Genomic DNA, 19682 nt, shown 5'->3' on the forward strand with positions numbered 1-19682 from the left:
AGACAAAATGGTGGCGTCCGTAGAACAGGCGCGGTGGCCGGCAAGTTCTAAGACAAACAAAATGGAGTTGTCCTAAGGACACTGGACCTGTCCGTGCAGTGAGCATATCATGTATGCACATGCGCAGTACAACTGTAAGTATAGCAAATATCGAGCCTGTCCCTAATTGTCCGTCTCACTTGTGTCACACTTTGAAATAGTTTGAGAACCCGAACACTGTCCGTAGGACATTTGCACGCATACGCTCTGCATTTGCTGTACAGCGGACTCCCATTTGTGTCGCGGATGTGTTCAGGACGTCATCATGTGACCGCACCCACGCTGAGCGTGTGGACTAATTTGAGCAGTTTGTGTGCTTCCGCAGCAGTACAAAATAACATATAGACACAAGGCAAAATGTTGTAGAGTGTAAAAATACCATTTCACATATACTAGACAATAGCTTACCTGAGGACCTGTTGTGTCAAATTTTCATACCGCTTTGCAGGGATGAAGACGGTCATGAGGCACACCCCTCCACCCCTATAAATGGCCACACCCCCGAGCGCATCTTCATTGTCCTTCTAGCTATAGCAGATTGAGGTATATTGCCTTTACTGCTGTAGTGACCAAAAGGAAAGTAATTGGCATGGCTTCCATGGCTGCTGTTGGTTCATTAGCCTCTGCATTACCCCCAAACCCGGCACCACCACCAGCCCAAGGGCCTGCAGAGAGATATACGGGTGAGGATGTAGAGAGCGAGGAAGAAGAGGAGGAAGAGAATGAAGTGGAGGAACTCCGCACTAGGAGCATTCGTACCAAAAGAACGTGCGAACCTGGTGAGGTGTAACCAGAGCGAGGTGGTGCTGCGTCGCGGGAGACCTGGTGCGTACAGCTTTGGTACGACAACCATGAAGCGACACCTCACCTCGTTCCACATTGCGGACATTCGCAAGGTGGTGCCATGTGAAGAGCGTAGTCGATTGAGTTCCTCCACAGCATCCTCCGAGTCCGATCCTCCCACCACAAGAGACACTCCTGTGGGGGAGCGCCTCCCTCCAGCTGCCTCACAAGCCATTCGCAATACTGTTGACCCTTACCTTTCAAAGGTGACAATAGTGTGTATGTATTGTGACATAGTACTCTGCAGGGGGGGAATTTTCGAAGTGCTTTTGAGGCCACTGTCACGGAGCACCAGAGGATCTGCTCCTTACCTAAGTGAAGCTCACCCTATATCTTTCTCTGGCCACTTGCCCTTTCTTATCCCCGTGACTGCTGTCCCTTCCTTACCCTTCTTTGGCCTCCTCTCCTAGTGTGTCATGTGCTGAGAACCAATAAATGAGAAAACAACAAAAATTACACAAAAGGCTCTTTTCAGAGCCGCCTTTCTCAGTTTAGCAATAGAAATATGAGGTGATCGTTGTAGACCCCCGCAAAGTTGCGGAAAAGTTGATGGACAGTCGTAGGGAAAAAAAAGGAGGGTGCAAGGGGAGCAAACACAATAAAGTGTACGCTGGGAGTAAGTGGTGGCTCTGAAAAGAGCCTTTCCGTGGTGTGTTGTGTGGGTCAAAAACTGTGGATTGGAGAAAACAGATTTTCACATAGGTTATTGTGAATCCAAAAGAGGTTGAAATGCATTTTGTACATTGCAAAGAAAAATCTGATTGCCAGAATATGCGAGATGGACTCCATCTCTGCGGAAAATGAAAGAGCTGCGAAACAAAATGTTTTCAATGTGGAATGAGGACATGCCAACATCTCTTAAAAAGGCACAAACAGCCTTATTCACATTGCGTCTCACTTTCTCCATTTGTGGACCAAAAGCAGAAGAACGCAGCAATATTTGTCTTTGTGCAATACGTGAAAAAAGTATTTGACAATTTGGAAACATGTCCATGAACTTCTCAAATCCTTCCTTCATTGCAAATTGCAAAGAAATTCCAGAATTCCAGAAACATGGCCTAAACTGTTTCCTCCGCAATGAATGATAAGTATATCTGGAGGACGGTCTGTCAGTAAAGTAACACTGAGAGGTACCAAGTCCAGCCATCTCATGTCACGCACACCATGCCAATGCACTTCCACATGAGGAAATCCGAGATCTGCAGATAAACTTCAGCTTTCTGCATGCACCTTCAACCAATGCATCCATGAGTCTCCCAAAATCCAGATAATCTGTTTGCGAGCACGCAAAGCCATGGGTGTGTGGTCTCCTGTCAGGGAGAAGGCGGTCTTACTAAATGTCGCCGTTCAGAAAACACCCACTAAACTGTATTGACCAATCCTTAGGTCCACTCATTTTCATTTGCATGCGTCTCCACCCCAGAATTCCTGTTGGTGATATGTGCTGGCTGCAAACTACCGCCATGTCCGCAGACATGTATAGGATCAGAGCGTGAAGACGGTACATTAAAGTATTATTCCCCTTTTTCCCCTTTAAGGTGGGCTCTGAAAAGAGCAGTTTTTTTAATTTTTGGGCAGATACCTTACAGACATCTGTTATTTTGTTTATTTTTTTGTATTTTTTGTCCTTTCTTTACTCCTACAACCATTACAGAACGTTCTCTAAAGCAAGCCTTACGTTCCAAAAGAACATCGCATTTCCCAAAGAAGATAGCACAACACCATCTGCTTCAAAGTAAACCGCATTACTTGGAACAATGTTTTTGTGGCTGCAGAAAAACATACCAGCGCGTAATAAATGCACGGATGACGCGATTAATGGTACACCTCCCAATACTTTGATCTGGACAGAAAAAATAATTGTTGTACCATTGTTCTCTAGGGAGTAAACCAGAAAAAATGACTTTCGTAGTTGGAAAGATGTTCATCAGTGCGTCAACCAACTGTCCCAAATCTGCCAACAAAGTACGTGCAGTCACGTAGCCCAAATGGCAAGCACCGTAGTGCAAAATTACCACATGAGGAGAGGTCATCGTACGTATGTGTCTGCAAACTTGCAGAATTGCCGCAACATTGGCATGAGTCTCAGCGTTCCACACCACCTCCACTCCTCTCACATCAAAATGGTGTGCCACATGCCTACTCTCTGCATAATGTTGTAAGCCATGGACAAAAATCTCGCCAAGCACCAAAACCCTGACCCTCTACACCTCTGCCATCTTCACTGTACACACCGTCTTTGAACACAAAAGAGTAATGTGAACATTTGATTGGCTGATGCCTACAGTCCCCTTTCCATGCAGGATTTGCTGTAGAAACCCGTATGTGACACGCCCTACCCACGGACAAGTGTTGCCTACGTGCGGCACGCAACTCTTACCCAGTCCTTTCACCCTTTCCACAGCGGTAGCAAAACGAATCCCTCATTGGACACAACTAAGCAGTCACACAACCATCCACCAATGATATTGAAAATCGCTAAATGTAACTCCTTCATCAACATTGCGCACTTCAAGATTACTGTCGATAATTCTGAATGGAAGTCGCATATCATTCCAAAGCACCTACTTCAGAAGCTACTGTGCAAGTGTTGCGAATTTCTACGTAGAGCTCCATGCATGTGCACATACATAAGTATAGAGTACAGGTATTTATATTTCAATCGGAGAACATGTGCAACCTTTATGATTTAATGTAAAACAAATTAATGCTGCTAAATGTACATAGTCAATACATACCAACGCTCCCCCTTTTAACTGCAAGATGTCCGATTTATCATTGACAAACCGCACAACTTCTTAATGTCTTCCGCATAACCTAGATTATATGATTGGGTACTCCCAATTTTTTGTTATCGAGGGGGCGGCACTATCGGTGGGAGACTAATATGTATAAAACAAGAAGTGATAGGTCGCCTACCCCTACCTCAAGACCCTGAATCACCAAAGGTTATGTCCAAGGTAGCCTTATATAATTTTCAGGTTACACACACCAACCCTCATACAAACGGTTATTATTCAATATTCAATTTATTATTCAAAAAATTAGTATAAAAAACATTAATATACAAAACAACGCCTAGGAAGATATAAAAACAAACTGTGCTAATCACTTACAATCTAGATGGTGACAAAGCACCAGACCTTTCAAAACGTCAGTGACCATAGTGAAAGGTAATGGGAAAAAACAGTATATCTTACTGTGGGTATGTGCATGTGTACTTTCAGGGAAGAGTCAACATATATTGTGGTCTCCCACCTTCTAATGAATACCTCAAGGGTGTTTAACCAGAGTGAATGATGTAATGTTATGTTCTTAATGGGTTAATCACTCTGTGTAAGGTAACTTATGTGGATACAGGGTAGCAGCGGGTGATTTAGTACACGCCAGCTATCCTATCATGGTTTATTCTAAGTGAGAGATAGGAATCAGCTAATACACGTTCCTAATAACACGTCGACATATGTTTCGGCCTTTGTGACACATACGGAATTCTCTCTGGTACCGTTGGTCAAGATGTGGATAATGGCCGTCTTCAGGACAGACGCAGATTTGAAAATTTTCCGTATTAAATACTTTCCCAATGGTAGAATATCTGGATAAGAATATATAAAAGAAATGCATAAAAAGATTGTATAAATTGTGACATATTATTGGCCGATATTTAAAAGAGGGTGTGGACTGCTGGTCATGAAACTGCAGTAACTTGGACTGACCTGAGAGTAACTCTATTTCTTTGGGTCATATCTGGTAGAAAATATCGGCAGATTCAGATGGGTTCCTACAGGGTGGCCATCCATTCAATTTCAAATATTGTGTCTGTAAAACATACAGACAATAATTCGTTAGATACCTATTTCGGCTCTTCATTATTTATTCAATAATTTGTTAGCGCATAGGTGCCAGTGATTTTTAAAGGTTACCTTTCGTTTTTTCTTTTTTCTTTCTTGATGGACTGATGAGCTACAACAACTTCACTAAGCTCGAGTCGCAATGGTGATGGTGTTCTTGCACTTGTTATTACACTGAGGCTGTGAAGAATAACAGAGACATTTACAGCTTACTCATATATGAAAGATATTTTAAGTCATGTTATTTTAACAATAAATAACGGTAGCTATATCAGTGCATCGTGCACATATATATTCTAAGCTAATGGCAACTGCTAGCCAAACGGCTAAAGTCCTTTACACTGTGCAGCTAGTATTAGTGGTCATTGCAATTCCCACTTATTATTACACTGAGGCTGTGAAAAATAACAGAGACATTTACAGCTTGCTCATATGTATAAGATATTTTGAGTCATATTTAGAGAAACAGTAAATAACGATAACTTATATCAGTGCATAATGCACATGTGTGTTCCAGGTAAATGGCAACTGCTGGCCTAACGGCTGAAATCATTCACGTTGTGCTGCTAGTCTTAGTGGTCGTAACGGTTCCCATGTAACATGGGGACCGGCAGCTGAAACAAAGTAACATATTCCGAACGCGGGAAGACCCTTTGGCCTCTAGCACCCGTGTTGAAAAGCGCAGCGCGAGGTGAGTTGTTAAACCTACGGCGCCATAGATATATTGTCTAAGCTCACCTTCAGTCCAAGTCTGAATCCGTACGATCCGATTCGAGGTGTCGTTGCTACGCCTAGTGACCGCACATATCGGCTAAGTACGTGTTTTCAAAAGAACGTAAACAGCACGTGAGGAGTATCACGTGCGTATACGTACCGTGAATTGGTGTCTCTCAATTTCTACAATTAGTTACTTTTCACAGCATCTAATGTTATGCATTAGAAGGAAAGTGGCACAAACGGCCTACGATCACTGTAAGATTTTCGTAGTAACAGGGCAATTACGGCCGACTCTCGTGTCGGTCCGGCAAAGTGCACCTGTATAATGCATGCTGGGGTTTGTAGTGTACATAGTCAGTGTAGTGATAGAGACAGATTAGAAGTGGGACATCATCACGTCGACCAGCTGTGTTCTATATTGCAGAAGAGTAAATGTAATTTACAGTTGGGCTAAACCACTTATGTTGTTCATATTTGATACACATCAAGTAGCAGAAACACATGTTACAGCCGTATGTTGTATATAATCCTATAAAGTTAGCATGTTGGTGATACGTATATACAATAAACCTGTGTCTTTTAGGCCCCATCTTTTAGAACGTAGGTACTATAGACAATATACAATGTTCTTACACTCACTTCAACCATCAAATTGTATGTACATGATAAATTATCACAGTTGTTCGACGTGAAGCTTACTTATGAGCATAACTTCTTGTTTATCAAACAACTCTCAGCATGGTGATACTTTATACAAGATTTGGTCCAATCAGTGAGACATGTGTTCAATCATTTACAGAAATTTATTCCATTCAACCGCTATGTTTAAGCCATTCTTTACAGAGTTAGTTTCGTAAATCCAGCGTTGTTCACACTTGATAAGAGTCAAATTGCGGTCCCCACCTCTTATCGCTTGTTTCACGGTTTGTAAGACGCACCAAAGCATCTCTGTTGGTTTATGCTGTTTTTGAACATAGTGTGACACCATCGGTTTATTTTCTATTTGATTTCTTATACATGACTTATGTTCGCAGATGCGTTGTCTGACTTGCCTTTTTGTTTTTCCAATATATGCTAGATTACAGGGGCAGAGAATGACATATACTGCCCAGGTGGTGGCGCAGTTAGTGAATTCTCGTAATGGGATAACTCGAGTCCCTAGGGTGAAATTCTTCATATTTTTGGTTTGTGGGCAAACTGAACATTTCCCACACTTATGATGTCCAATAACCGGGCCAAGGCCCCATAGTGTATTCTTAGTTGGTTGTGGAATTACTCGGCCTGGGTAAGTGTGTACCAGGCTATCTTTAAGATTTTTTTGTCTTTTAAAGGCAAATCGGGGTTTTGCTGGGTTGAAATCTTCTGTTTTGAGCATATCCCAGTGTTTCAGGATGGTTTTCCTCAGATGTGTACTTATAGGGCTATAAGTGCTCACACAAGTGATTTTATTTAGTGTGGTTTTCTGTGCTGGATTTAGGCAGTTTTCCCTATTCATGTGTTGTGCTCTCTTGTAGGCTCTTTGAATAGTTTGTTTTGGGTAGCCACGGTCTCTCAGTCTGGTTTTAAGGGCTTGTCCATGTGTTTTGTAATCTGATATTTGGGAACAGTTCCTGCGGATGCGCAGGAATTGCCCAAATGGGAGGCCCTCTTTTAGACTTTTCGGATGAAAACTAGAATATTCCAAAAGTGTATTTCTATCCGTCGGTTTTTTATAGAGGACCGTTTCCAGTTTCCCTTCGTCTGTCTTAATAATCTCAAGATCTAGAAAAGGGACTTTCAACGTGTTGTATTCAACCGTAAACTGGATACATTGATTTTGAAGATTTAGCCAGGAATGAAAGTCAATTAGAGATGATGCAGAACCTCGCCATAGCATAAATACATCATCGATGTATCTATACCATGCGATGATGTTCAATTTAAACGGGTTACTGCAGTTGTAGATGAATTTCGTTTCAAAATCATCCATATATAGATTGGCAAGGTCGGGCGCAAACGTGGCACCCATACTAGTCCCTTGTAACTGATTATAGAAAGTTGTTTCATAAAGAAAGAAGTTTTCTCTCAATGCCAAACGTATGCATTCTAATATGAAAGCTGTAGGTACTTTTGTCAAAGTAGTGGTTCGCAAATTCAGATATTTTTGCATTACTGTGAGACAGTCTTGTTGGGGTATGCTCGTGTAAAGAGCAACCACATCAAGAGTGACCAGGATGTCATCTCGAGTAGTTTGAATGTCTGCAATGATGTTTATCATGCTAGTGGTATCTTTTATGTATGATTGCATCTTGTTCACGAATGGTCGTAAAAACCAATCTGCATACATCGAAAGGGGTTCTAGAATAGAGTTGATAGCTGCTACAATCGGACGGCCTGGTGGTTTAAGTGGATTTTTGTGCACTTTGGGCAGAATATAAAAAGCCGGAGTGGTGGGATTAGGATTGATCAGGAATGACTGCTCATCTTCGTCAATCCAGCCCTCATCCAGGGCATATTTCATCAAGCTTTGTATCTCATCCTTCAGTCTATTCGTAGGGTCCAGGGGTAGTTGTCGATATGCTAGGGGATCATTGAGGTGCCTAGCAACCTCTATATCATAATCTTGCTTATCCCAGAGCACTATACCCCCTCCTTTGTCTGCAGGTTTGATTATGAAGGAATTGTTAGCTTTGAGTTTTGCAAGGGCTACTCTTTCTTTCCTTGATAAGTTGTCTTTGTCATTGTTGTTCGTGGAAAGCAGAGTTTTTGTTTCTGCAATAATCCGGTTCTCAAAGGCTATAATGGATGGACTAACCATTGCATTCAATGGTACAAATTTTGAAGATGGTTTAAGGCCCGTGGTACTCGAGTCTTTATCTTTGGCAGCCGAGTTTCTAAAAAAATATTTTAATCTAATAGACCGAAAGAACTTATGAAGTTCAATTTCTGTTTCAAAGCTGCGAGCCCTTGTGGTGGGGACATAGGATAGACCTTTCAATAATAAGCTTTCTTCTTCCAGGGATAATTGGTATTTGCTCAAATTGTAAATCGGTGCTACCAATTGAGAGGGGGGCCTTGCCAGTTTCTCGTTTGCATTCGAGGAGGCCCCTGGTATTTGTTGCGGCCTCGGTTGCCCCGTCCTTGAAAAAATTGTTGTTGGGGCTGTTGTTGAGGCCTATTCGAAATATTACCACCCGTAGAGGTGCCAGCGGTAGAATCACTGCTTATTGAACTGTTCGAGGAGTTGGAGAAATTCACATATGGTCTCTTTTTGAAAGTGGCTTGTCTATACTGGGCTTGTTTGTTAAGGTCATCGTAATATGATTCGACTAAGTAAGGGTAGGTTCGTGTTTCTTTGTACTGTTCTACATCTTTCTTTAGTTTCCAAAGTTTTTTCTCAATAATGGTTTTGTTGAAAATTACTATTTCTTCATCTATTTTGGCTAGCACATCTTTCAGATTTTTCATAATGTTGTCCTGTTTGATTTTTTGTTCTAATTTCTCAATCTCATCTTGTTGAAGTTTTACTTCCTCAGCGGAAGTCTCGATAATGAGAATCAGGAAATCTCGTGAACATTTGTTGCTGACTCCACTAAATTTTCCTTTAAACTTAGTGTTGTAGGTAAAAACTCTCGGGATGTTTTTAATTTGCAAACCCTCTGGTATAATTCCAGCTTTCAGGTAGGCTAGCATCAATTGGCCGTGACTTTCTGTCCTTACTAGTTTTTTCTTCTTCTGGAGGAGGATGTCTGCCTCATTAGACTGAGGGATTTCCGTTGGTGCTGCCACATTGTTGCCCAACAGTGAGGGCATGCCCATTAATTTGAGGTATACCTCATCTGAAAAAGACACTAAATTCATGTTATCCATTTTGATTGGTAGAGATGGAAACTGTGCATGGGTCTGTACTCACTAGACCTAAATAGTTATTAGCAACCTGAATTGGTTTGCGTAAATTAACTGAACCCAACAACCAAAGGGTTGTCCAAAATCAAGATTATATGATTGGGTACTCCCAATTTTTTGTTATCGAGGGGGCGGCACTATCGGTGGGAGACTAATATGTATAAAACAAGAAGTGATAGGTCGCCTACCCCTACCTCAAGACCCTGAATCACCAAAGGTTATGTCCAAGGTAGCCTTATATAATTTTCAGGTTACACACACCAACCCTCATACAAACGGTTATTATTCAATATTCAATTTATTATTCAAAAAATTAGTATAAAAAACATTAATATACAAAACAACGCCTAGGAAGATATAAAAACAAACTGTGCTAATCACTTACAATCTAGATGGTGACAAAGCACCAGACCTTTCAAAACGTCAGTGACCATAGTGAAAGGTAATGGGAAAAAACAGTATATCTTACTGTGGGTATGTGCATGTGTACTTTCAGGGAAGAGTCAACATATATTGTGGTCTCCCACCTTCTAATGAATACCTCAAGGGTGTTTAACCAGAGTGAATGATGTAATGTTATGTTCTTAATGGGTTAATCACTCTGTGTAAGGTAACTTATGTGGATACAGGGTAGCAGCGGGTGATTTAGTACACGCCAGCTATCCTATCATGGTTTATTCTAAGTGAGAGATAGGAATCAGCTAATACACGTTCCTAATAACACGTCGACATATGTTTCGGCCTTTGTGACACATACGGAATTCTCTCTGGTACCGTTGGTCAAGATGTGGATAATGGCCGTCTTCAGGACAGACGCAGATTTGAAAATTTTCCGTATTAAATACTTTCCCAATGGTAGAATATCTGGATAAGAATATATAAAAGAAATGCATAAAAAGATTGTATAAATTGTGACATATTATTGGCCGATATTTAAAAGAGGGTGTGGACTGCTGGTCATGAAACTGCAGTAACTTGGACTGACCTGAGAGTAACTCTATTTCTTTGGGTCATATCTGGTAGAAAATATCGGCAGATTCAGATGGGTTCCTACAGGGTGGCCATCCATTCAATTTCAAATATTGTGTCTGTAAAACATACAGACAATAATTCGTTAGATACCTATTTCGGCTCTTCATTATTTATTCAATAATTTGTTAGCGCATAGGTGCCAGTGATTTTTAAAGGTTACCTTTCGTTTTTTCTTTTTTCTTTCTTGATGGACTGATGAGCTACAACAACTTCACTAAGCTCGAGTCGCAATGGTGATGGTGTTCTTGCACTTGTTATTACACTGAGGCTGTGAAGAATAACAGAGACATTTACAGCTTACTCATATATGAAAGATATTTTAAGTCATGTTATTTTAACAATAAATAACGGTAGCTATATCAGTGCATCGTGCACATATATATTCTAAGCTAATGGCAACTGCTAGCCAAACGGCTAAAGTCCTTTACACTGTGCAGCTAGTATTAGTGGTCATTGCAATTCCCACTTATTATTACACTGAGGCTGTGAAAAATAACAGAGACATTTACAGCTTGCTCATATGTATAAGATATTTTGAGTCATATTTAGAGAAACAGTAAATAACGATAACTTATATCAGTGCATAATGCACATGTGTGTTCCAGGTAAATGGCAACTGCTGGCCTAACGGCTGAAATCATTCACGTTGTGCTGCTAGTCTTAGTGGTCGTAACGGTTCCCATGTAACATGGGGACCGGCAGCTGAAACAAAGTAACATATTCCGAACGCGGGAAGACCCTTTGGCCTCTAGCACCCGTGTTGAAAAGCGCAGCGCGAGGTGAGTTGTTAAACCTACGGCGCCATAGATATATTGTCTAAGCTCACCTTCAGTCCAAGTCTGAATCCGTACGATCCGATTCGAGGTGTCGTTGCTACGCCTAGTGACCGCACATATCGGCTAAGTACGTGTTTTCAAAAGAACGTAAACAGCACGTGAGGAGTATCACGTGCGTATACGTACCGTGAATTGGTGTCTCTCAATTTCTACAATTAGTTACTTTTCACAGCATCTAATGTTATGCATTAGAAGGAAAGTGGCACAAACGGCCTACGATCACTGTAAGATTTTCGTAGTAACAGGGCAATTACGGCCGACTCTCGTGTCGGTCCGGCAAAGTGCACCTGTATAATGCATGCTGGGGTTTGTAGTGTACATAGTCAGTGTAGTGATAGAGACAGATTAGAAGTGGGACATCATCACGTCGACCAGCTGTGTTCTATATTGCAGAAGAGTAAATGTAATTTACAGTTGGGCTAAACCACTTATGTTGTTCATATTTGATACACATCAAGTAGCAGAAACACATGTTACAGCCGTATGTTGTATATAATCCTATAAAGTTAGCATGTTGGTGATACGTATATACAATAAACCTGTGTCTTTTAGGCCCCATCTTTTAGAACGTAGGTACTATAGACAATATACAATGTTCTTACACTCACTTCAACCATCAAATTGTATGTACATGATAAATTATCACAGTTGTTCGACGTGAAGCTTACTTATGAGCATAACTTGCAGAAACAAAAACTCTGCTTTCCACGAACAACAATGACAAAGACAACTTATCAAGGAAAGAAAGAGTAGCCCTTGCAAAACTCAAAGCTAACAATTCCTTCATAATCAAACCTGCAGACAAAGGAGGGGGTATAGTGCTCTGGGATAAGCAAGATTATGATATAGAGGTTGCTAGGCACCTCAATGATCCCCTAGCATATCGACAACTACCCCTGGACCCTACGAATAGACTGAAGGATGAGATACAAAGCTTGATGAAATATGCCCTGGATGAGGGCTGGATTGACGAAGATGAGCAGTCATTCCTGATCAATCCTAATCCCACCACTCCGGCTTTTTATATTCTGCCCAAAGTGCACAAAAATCCACTTAAACCACCAGGCCGTCCGATTGTAGTAGCTATCAACTCTATTCTAGAACCCCTTTCGATGTATGCAGATTGGTTTTTACGACCATTCGTGAACAAGATGCAATCATACATAAAAGATACCACTAGCATGATAAACATCATTGCAGACATTCAAACTACTCGAGATGACATCCTGGTCACTCTTGATGTGGTTGCTCTTTACACGAGCATACCCCAACAAGACTGTCTCACAGTAATGCAAAAATATCTGAATTTGCGAACCACTACTTTGACAAAAGTACCTACAGCTTTCATATTAGAATGCATACGTTTGGCATTGAGAGAAAACTTCTTTCTTTATGAAACAACTTTCTATAATCAGTTACAAGGGACTAGTATGGGTGCCACGTTTGCGCCCGACCTTGCCAATCTATATATGGATGATTTTGAAACGAAATTCATCTACAACTGCAGTAACCCGTTTAAATTGAACATCATCGCATGGTATAGATACATCGATGATGTATTTATGCTATGGCGAGGTTCTGCATCATCTCTAATTGACTTTCATTCCTGGCTAAATCTTCAAAATCAATGTATCCAGTTTACGGTTGAATACAACACGTTGAAAGTCCCTTTTCTAGATCTTGAGATTATTAAGACAGACGAAGGGAAACTGGAAACGGTCCTCTATAAAAAACCGACGGATAGAAATACACTTTTGGAATATTCTAGTTTTCATCCGAAAAGTCTAAAAGAGGGCCTCCCATTTGGGCAATTCCTGCGCATCCGCAGGAACTGTTCCCAAATATCAGATTACAAAACACATGGACAAGCCCTTAAAACCAGACTGAGAGACCGTGGCTACCCAAAACAAACTATTCAAAGAGCCTACAAGAGAGCACAACACATGAATAGGGAAAACTGCCTAAATCCAGCACAGAAAACCACACTAAATAAAATCACTTGTGTGAGCACTTATAGCCCTATAAGTACACATCTGAGGAAAACCATCCTGAAACACTGGGATATGCTCAAAACAGAAGATTTCAACCCAGCAAAACCCCGATTTGCCTTTAAAAGACAAAAAAATCTTAAAGATAGCCTGGTACACACTTACCCAGGCCCAGTAATTCCACAACCAACTCAGAATACACTATGGGGCCTTGGCCCGGTTATTGGACATCATAAGTGTGGGAAATGTTCAGTTTGCCCACAAACCAAAAATATGAAGAATTTCACCCTAGGGACTCGAGTTATCCCATTACGAGAATTCACTAACTGCGCCACCACCTGGGCAGTATATGTCATTCTCTGCCCCTGTAATCTAGCATATATTGGAAAAACAAAAAGGCAAGTCAGACAACGCATCTGCGAACATAAGTCATGTATAAGAAATCAAATAGAAAATAAACCGATGGTGTCACACTATGTTCAAAAACAGCATAAACCAACAGAGATGCTTTGGTGCGTCTTACAAACCGTGAAACAAGCGATAAGAGGTGGGGACCGCAATTTGACTCTTATCAAGTGTGAACAACGCTGGATTTACGAAACTAACTCTGTAAAGAATGGCTTAAACATAGCGGTTGAATGGAATAAATTTCTGTAAATGATTGAACACATGTCTCACTGATTGGACCAAATCTTGTATAAAGTATCACCATGCTGAGAGTTGTTTGATAAACAAGAAGTTATGCTCATAAGTAAGCTTCACGTCGAACAACTGTGATAATTTATCATGTACATACAATTTGATGGTTGAAGTGAGTGTAAGAACATTGTATATTGTCTATAGTACCTACGTTCTAAAAGATGGGGCCTAAAAGACACAGGTTTATTGTATATACGTATCACCAACATGCTAACTTTATAGGATTATATACAACATACGGCTGTAACATGTGTTTCTGCTACTTGATGTGTATCAAATATGAACAACATAAGTGGTTTAGCCCAACTGTAAATTACATTTACTCTTCTGCAATATAGAACACAGCTGGTCGACGTGATGATGTCCCACTTCTAATCTGTCTCTATCACTACACTGACTATGTACACTACAAACCCCAGCATGCATTATACAGGTGCACTTTGCCGGACCGACACGAGAGTCGGCCGTAATTGCCCTGTTACTACGAAAATCTTACAGTGATCGTAGGCCGTTTGTGCCACTTTCCTTCTAATGCATAACATTAGATGCTGTGAAAAGTAACTAATTGTAGAAATTGAGAGACACCAATTCACGGTACGTATACGCACGTGATACTCCTCACGTGCTGTTTACGTTCTTTTGAAAACACGTACTTAGCCGATATGTGCGGTCACTAGGCGTAGCAACGACACCTCGAATCGGATCGTACGGATTCAGACTTGGACTGAAGGTGAGCTTAGACAATATATCTATGGCGCCGTAGGTTTAACAACTCACCTCGCGCTGCGCTTTTCAACACGGGTGCTAGAGGCCAAAGGGTCTTCCCGCGTTCGGAATATGTTACTTTGTTTCAGCTGCCGGTCCCCATGTTACATGGGAACCGTTACGACCACTAAGACTAGCAGCACAACGTGAATGATTTCAGCCGTTAGGCCAGCAGTTGCCATTTACCTGGAACACACATGTGCATTATGCACTGATATAAGTTATCGTTATTTACTGTTTCTCTAAATATGACTCAAAATATCTTATACATATGAGCAAGCTGTAAATGTCTCTGTTATTTTTCACAGCCTCAGTGTAATAATAAGTGGGAATTGCAATGACCACTAATACTAGCTGCACAGTGTAAAGGACTTTAGCCGTTTGGCTAGCAGTTGCCATTAGCTTAGAATATATATGTGCACGATGCACTGATATAGCTACCGTTATTTATTGTTAAAATAACATGACTTAAAATATCTTTCATATATGAGTAAGCTGTAAATGTCTCTGTTATTCTTCACAGCCTCAGTGTAATAACAAGTGCAAGAACACCATCACCATTGCGACTCGAGCTTAGTGAAGTTGTTGTAGCTCATCAGTCCATCAAGAAAGAAAAAAGAAAAAACGAAAGGTAACCTTTAAAAATCACTGGCACCTATGCGCTAACAAATTATTGAATAAATAATGAAGAGCCGAAATAGGTATCTAACGAATTATTGTCTGTATGTTTTACAGACACAATATTTGAAATTGAATGGATGGCCACCCTGTAGGAACCCATCTGAATCTGCCGATATTTTCTACCAGATATGACCCAAAGAAATAGAGTTACTCTCAGGTCAGTCCAAGTTACTGCAGTTTCATGACCAGCAGTCCACACCCTCTTTTAAATATCGGCCAATAATATGTCACAATTTATACAATCTTTTTATGCATTTCTTTTATATATTCTTATCCAGATATTCTACCATTGGGAAAGTATTTAATACGGAAAATTTTCAAATCTGCGTCTGTCCTGAAGACGGCCATTATCCACATCTTGACCAACGGTACCAGAGAGAATTCCGTATGTGTCACAAAGGCCGAAACATATGTCGACGTGTTATTAGGAACGTGTATTAGCTGATTCCTATCTCTCACTTAGAATAAACCATGATAGGATAGCTGGCGTGTACTAAATCACCCGCTGCTACCCTGTATCCACATAAGTTACCTTACACAGAGTGATTAACCCATTAAGAACATAACATTACATCATTCACTCTGGTTAAACACCCTTGAGGTATTCATTAGAAGGTGGGAGACCACAATATATGTTGACTCTTCCCTGAAAGTACACATGCACATACCCACAGTAAGATATACTGTTTTTTCCCATTACCTTTCACTATGGTCACTGACGTTTTGAAAGGTCTGGTGCTTTGTCACCATCTAGATTGTAAGTGATTAGCACAGTTTGTTTTTATATCTTCCTAGGCGTTGTTTTGTATATTAATGTTTTTTATACTAATTTTTTGAATAATAAATTGAATATTGAATAATAACCGTTTGTATGAGGGTTGGTGTGTGTAACCTGAAAATTATATAAGGCTACCTTGGACATAACCTTTGGTGATTCAGGGTCTTGAGGTAGGGGTAGGCGACCTATCACTTCTTGTTTTATACATATTAGTCTCCCACCGATAGTGCCGCCCCCTCGATAACAAAAAATTGGGAGTACCCAATCATATAATCTTGATTTTGGACAACCCTTTGGTTGTTGGGTTCAGTTAATTTACGCAAACCAATTCAGGTTGCTAATAACTATTTAGGTCTAGTGAGTACAGACCCATGCACAGTTTCCATCTCTACCAATCAAAATGGATAACATGAATTTAGTGTCTTTTTCAGATGAGGTATACCTCAAATTAATGGGCATGCCCTCACTGTTGGGCAACAATGTGGCAGCACCAACGGAAATCCCTCAGTCTAATGAGGCAGACATCCTCCTCCAGAAGAAGAAAAAACTAGTAAGGACAGAAAGTCACGGCCAATTGATGCTAGCCTACCTGAAAGCTGGAATTATACCAGAGGGTTTGCAAATTAAAAACATCCCGAGAGTTTTTACCTACAACACTAAGTTTAAAGGAAAATTTAGTGGAGTCAGCAACAAATGTTCACGAGATTTCCTGATTCTCATTATCGAGACTTCCGCTGAGGAAGTAAAACTTCAACAAGATGAGATTGAGAAATTAGAACAAAAAATCAAACAGGACAACATTATGAAAAATCTGAAAGATGTGCTAGCCAAAATAGATGAAGAAATAGTAATTTTCAACAAAACCATTATTGAGAAAAAACTTTGGAAACTAAAGAAAGATGTAGAACAGTACAAAGAAACACGAACCTACCCTTACTTAGTCGAATCATATTACGATGACCTTAACAAACAAGCCCAGTATAGACAAGCCACTTTCAAAAAGAGACCATATGTGAATTTCTCCAACTCCTCGAACAGTTCAATAAGCAGTGATTCTACCGCTGGCACCTCTACGGGTGGTAATATTTCGAATAGGCCTCAACAACAGCCCCAACAACAATTTTTTCAAGGACGGGGCAACCGAGGCCGCAACAAATACCAGGGGCCTCCTCGAATGCAAACGAGAAACTGGCAAGGCCCCCCTCTCAATTGGTAGCACCGATTTACAATTTGAGCAAATACCAATTATCCCTGGAAGAAGAAAGCTTATTATTGAAAGGTCTATCCTATGTCCCCACCACAAGGGCTCGCAGCTTTGAAACAGAAATTGAACTTCATAAGTTCTTTCGGTCTATTAGATTAAAATATTTTTTTAGAAACTCGGCTGCCAAAGATAAAGACTCGAGTACCACGGGCCTTAAACCATCTTCAAAATTTGTACCATTGAATGCAATGGTTAGTCCATCCATTATAGCCTTTGAGAACCGGATTATTGCAGAAACAAAAACTCTGCTTTCCACGAACAACAATGACAAAGACAACTTATCAAGGAAAGAAAGAGTAGCCCTTGCAAAACTCAAAGCTAACAATTCCTTCATAATCAAACCTGCAGACAAAGGAGGGGGTATAGTGCTCTGGGATAAGCAAGATTATGATATAGAGGTTGCTAGGCACCTCAATGATCCCCTAGCATATCGACAACTACCCCTGGACCCTACGAATAGACTGAAGGATGAGATACAAAGCTTGATGAAATATGCCCTGGATGAGGGCTGGATTGACGAAGATGAGCAGTCATTCCTGATCAATCCTAATCCCACCACTCCGGCTTTTTATATTCTGCCCAAAGTGCACAAAAATCCACTTAAACCACCAGGCCGTCCGATTGTAGCAGCTATCAACTCTATTCTAGAACCCCTTTCGATGTATGCAGATTGGTTTTTACGACCATTCGTGAACAAGATGCAATCATACATAAAAGATACCACTAGCATGATAAACATCATTGCAGACATTCAAACTACTCGAGATGACATCCTGGTCACTCTTGATGTGGTTGCTCTTTACACGAGCATACCCCAACAAGACTGTCTCACAGTAATGCAAAAATATCTGAATTTGCGAACCACTACTTTGACAAAAGTACCTACAGCTTTCATATTAGAATGCATACGTTTGGCATTGAGAGAAAACTTCTTTCTTTATGAAACAACTTTCTATAATCAGTTACAAGGGACTAGTATGGGTGCCACGTTTGCGCCCGACCTTGCCAATCTATATATGGATGATTTTGAAACGAAATTCATCTACAACTGCAGTAACCCGTTTAAATTGAACATCATCGCATGGTATAGATACATCGATGATGTATTTATGCTATGGCGAGGTTCTGCATCATCTCTAATTGACTTTCATTCCTGGCTAAATCTTCAAAATCAATGTATCCAGTTTACGGTTGAATACAACACGTTGAAAGTCCCTTTTCTAGATCTTGAGATTATTAAGACAGACGAAGGGAAACTGGAAACGGTCCTCTATAAAAAACCGACGGATAGAAATACACTTTTGGAATATTCTAGTTTTCATCCGAAAAGTCTAAAAGAGGGCCTCCCATTTGGGCAATTCCTGCGCATCCGCAGGAACTGTTCCCAAATATCAGATTACAAAACACATGGACAAGCCCTTAAAACCAGACTGAGAGACCGTGGCTACCCAAAACAAACTATTCAAAGAGCCTACAAGAGAGCACAACACATGAATAGGGAAAACTGCCTAAATCCAGCACAGAAAACCACACTAAATAAAATCACTTGTGTGAGCACTTATAGCCCTATAAGTACACATCTGAGGAAAACCATCCTGAAACACTGGGATATGCTCAAAACAGAAGATTTCAACCCAGCAAAACCCCGATTTGCCTTTAAAAGACAAAAAAATCTTAAAGATAGCCTGGTACACACTTACCCAGGCCCAGTAATTCCACAACCAACTCAGAATACACTATGGGGCCTTGGCCCGGTTATTGGACATCATAAGTGTGGGAAATGTTCAGTTTGCCCACAAACCAAAAATATGAAGAATTTCACCCTAGGGACTCGAGTTATCCCATTACGAGAATTCACTAACTGCGCCACCACCTGGGCAGTATATGTCATTCTCTGCCCCTGTAATCTAGCATATATTGGAAAAACAAAAAGGCAAGTCAGACAACGCATCTGCGAACATAAGTCATGTATAAGAAATCAAATAGAAAATAAACCGATGGTGTCACACTATGTTCAAAAACAGCATAAACCAACAGAGATGCTTTGGTGCGTCTTACAAACCGTGAAACAAGCGATAAGAGGTGGGGACCGCAATTTAACTCTTATCAAGTGTGAACAACGCTGGATTTACGAAACTAACTCTGTAAAGAATGGCTTAAATATAGCGGTTGAATGGAACAAATTTCTGTAAACGATTGAACACATGTCTCCACTGATTGGACCAAATCTTGTATAAAGTATCACCATGCTGAGAGTTGTTTGATTAAACAAGAAGTTATGCTCATAAGTAAGCTTCACGTCGA

Source organism: Ambystoma mexicanum, chromosome 6q, assembly GCF_040938575.1.
Source record: "Ambystoma mexicanum isolate Mex_15411 chromosome 6q, UKY_AmexF1_1, whole genome shotgun sequence".
Taxonomy (NCBI): Eukaryota; Metazoa; Chordata; class Amphibia; order Caudata; family Ambystomatidae; genus Ambystoma; species Ambystoma mexicanum.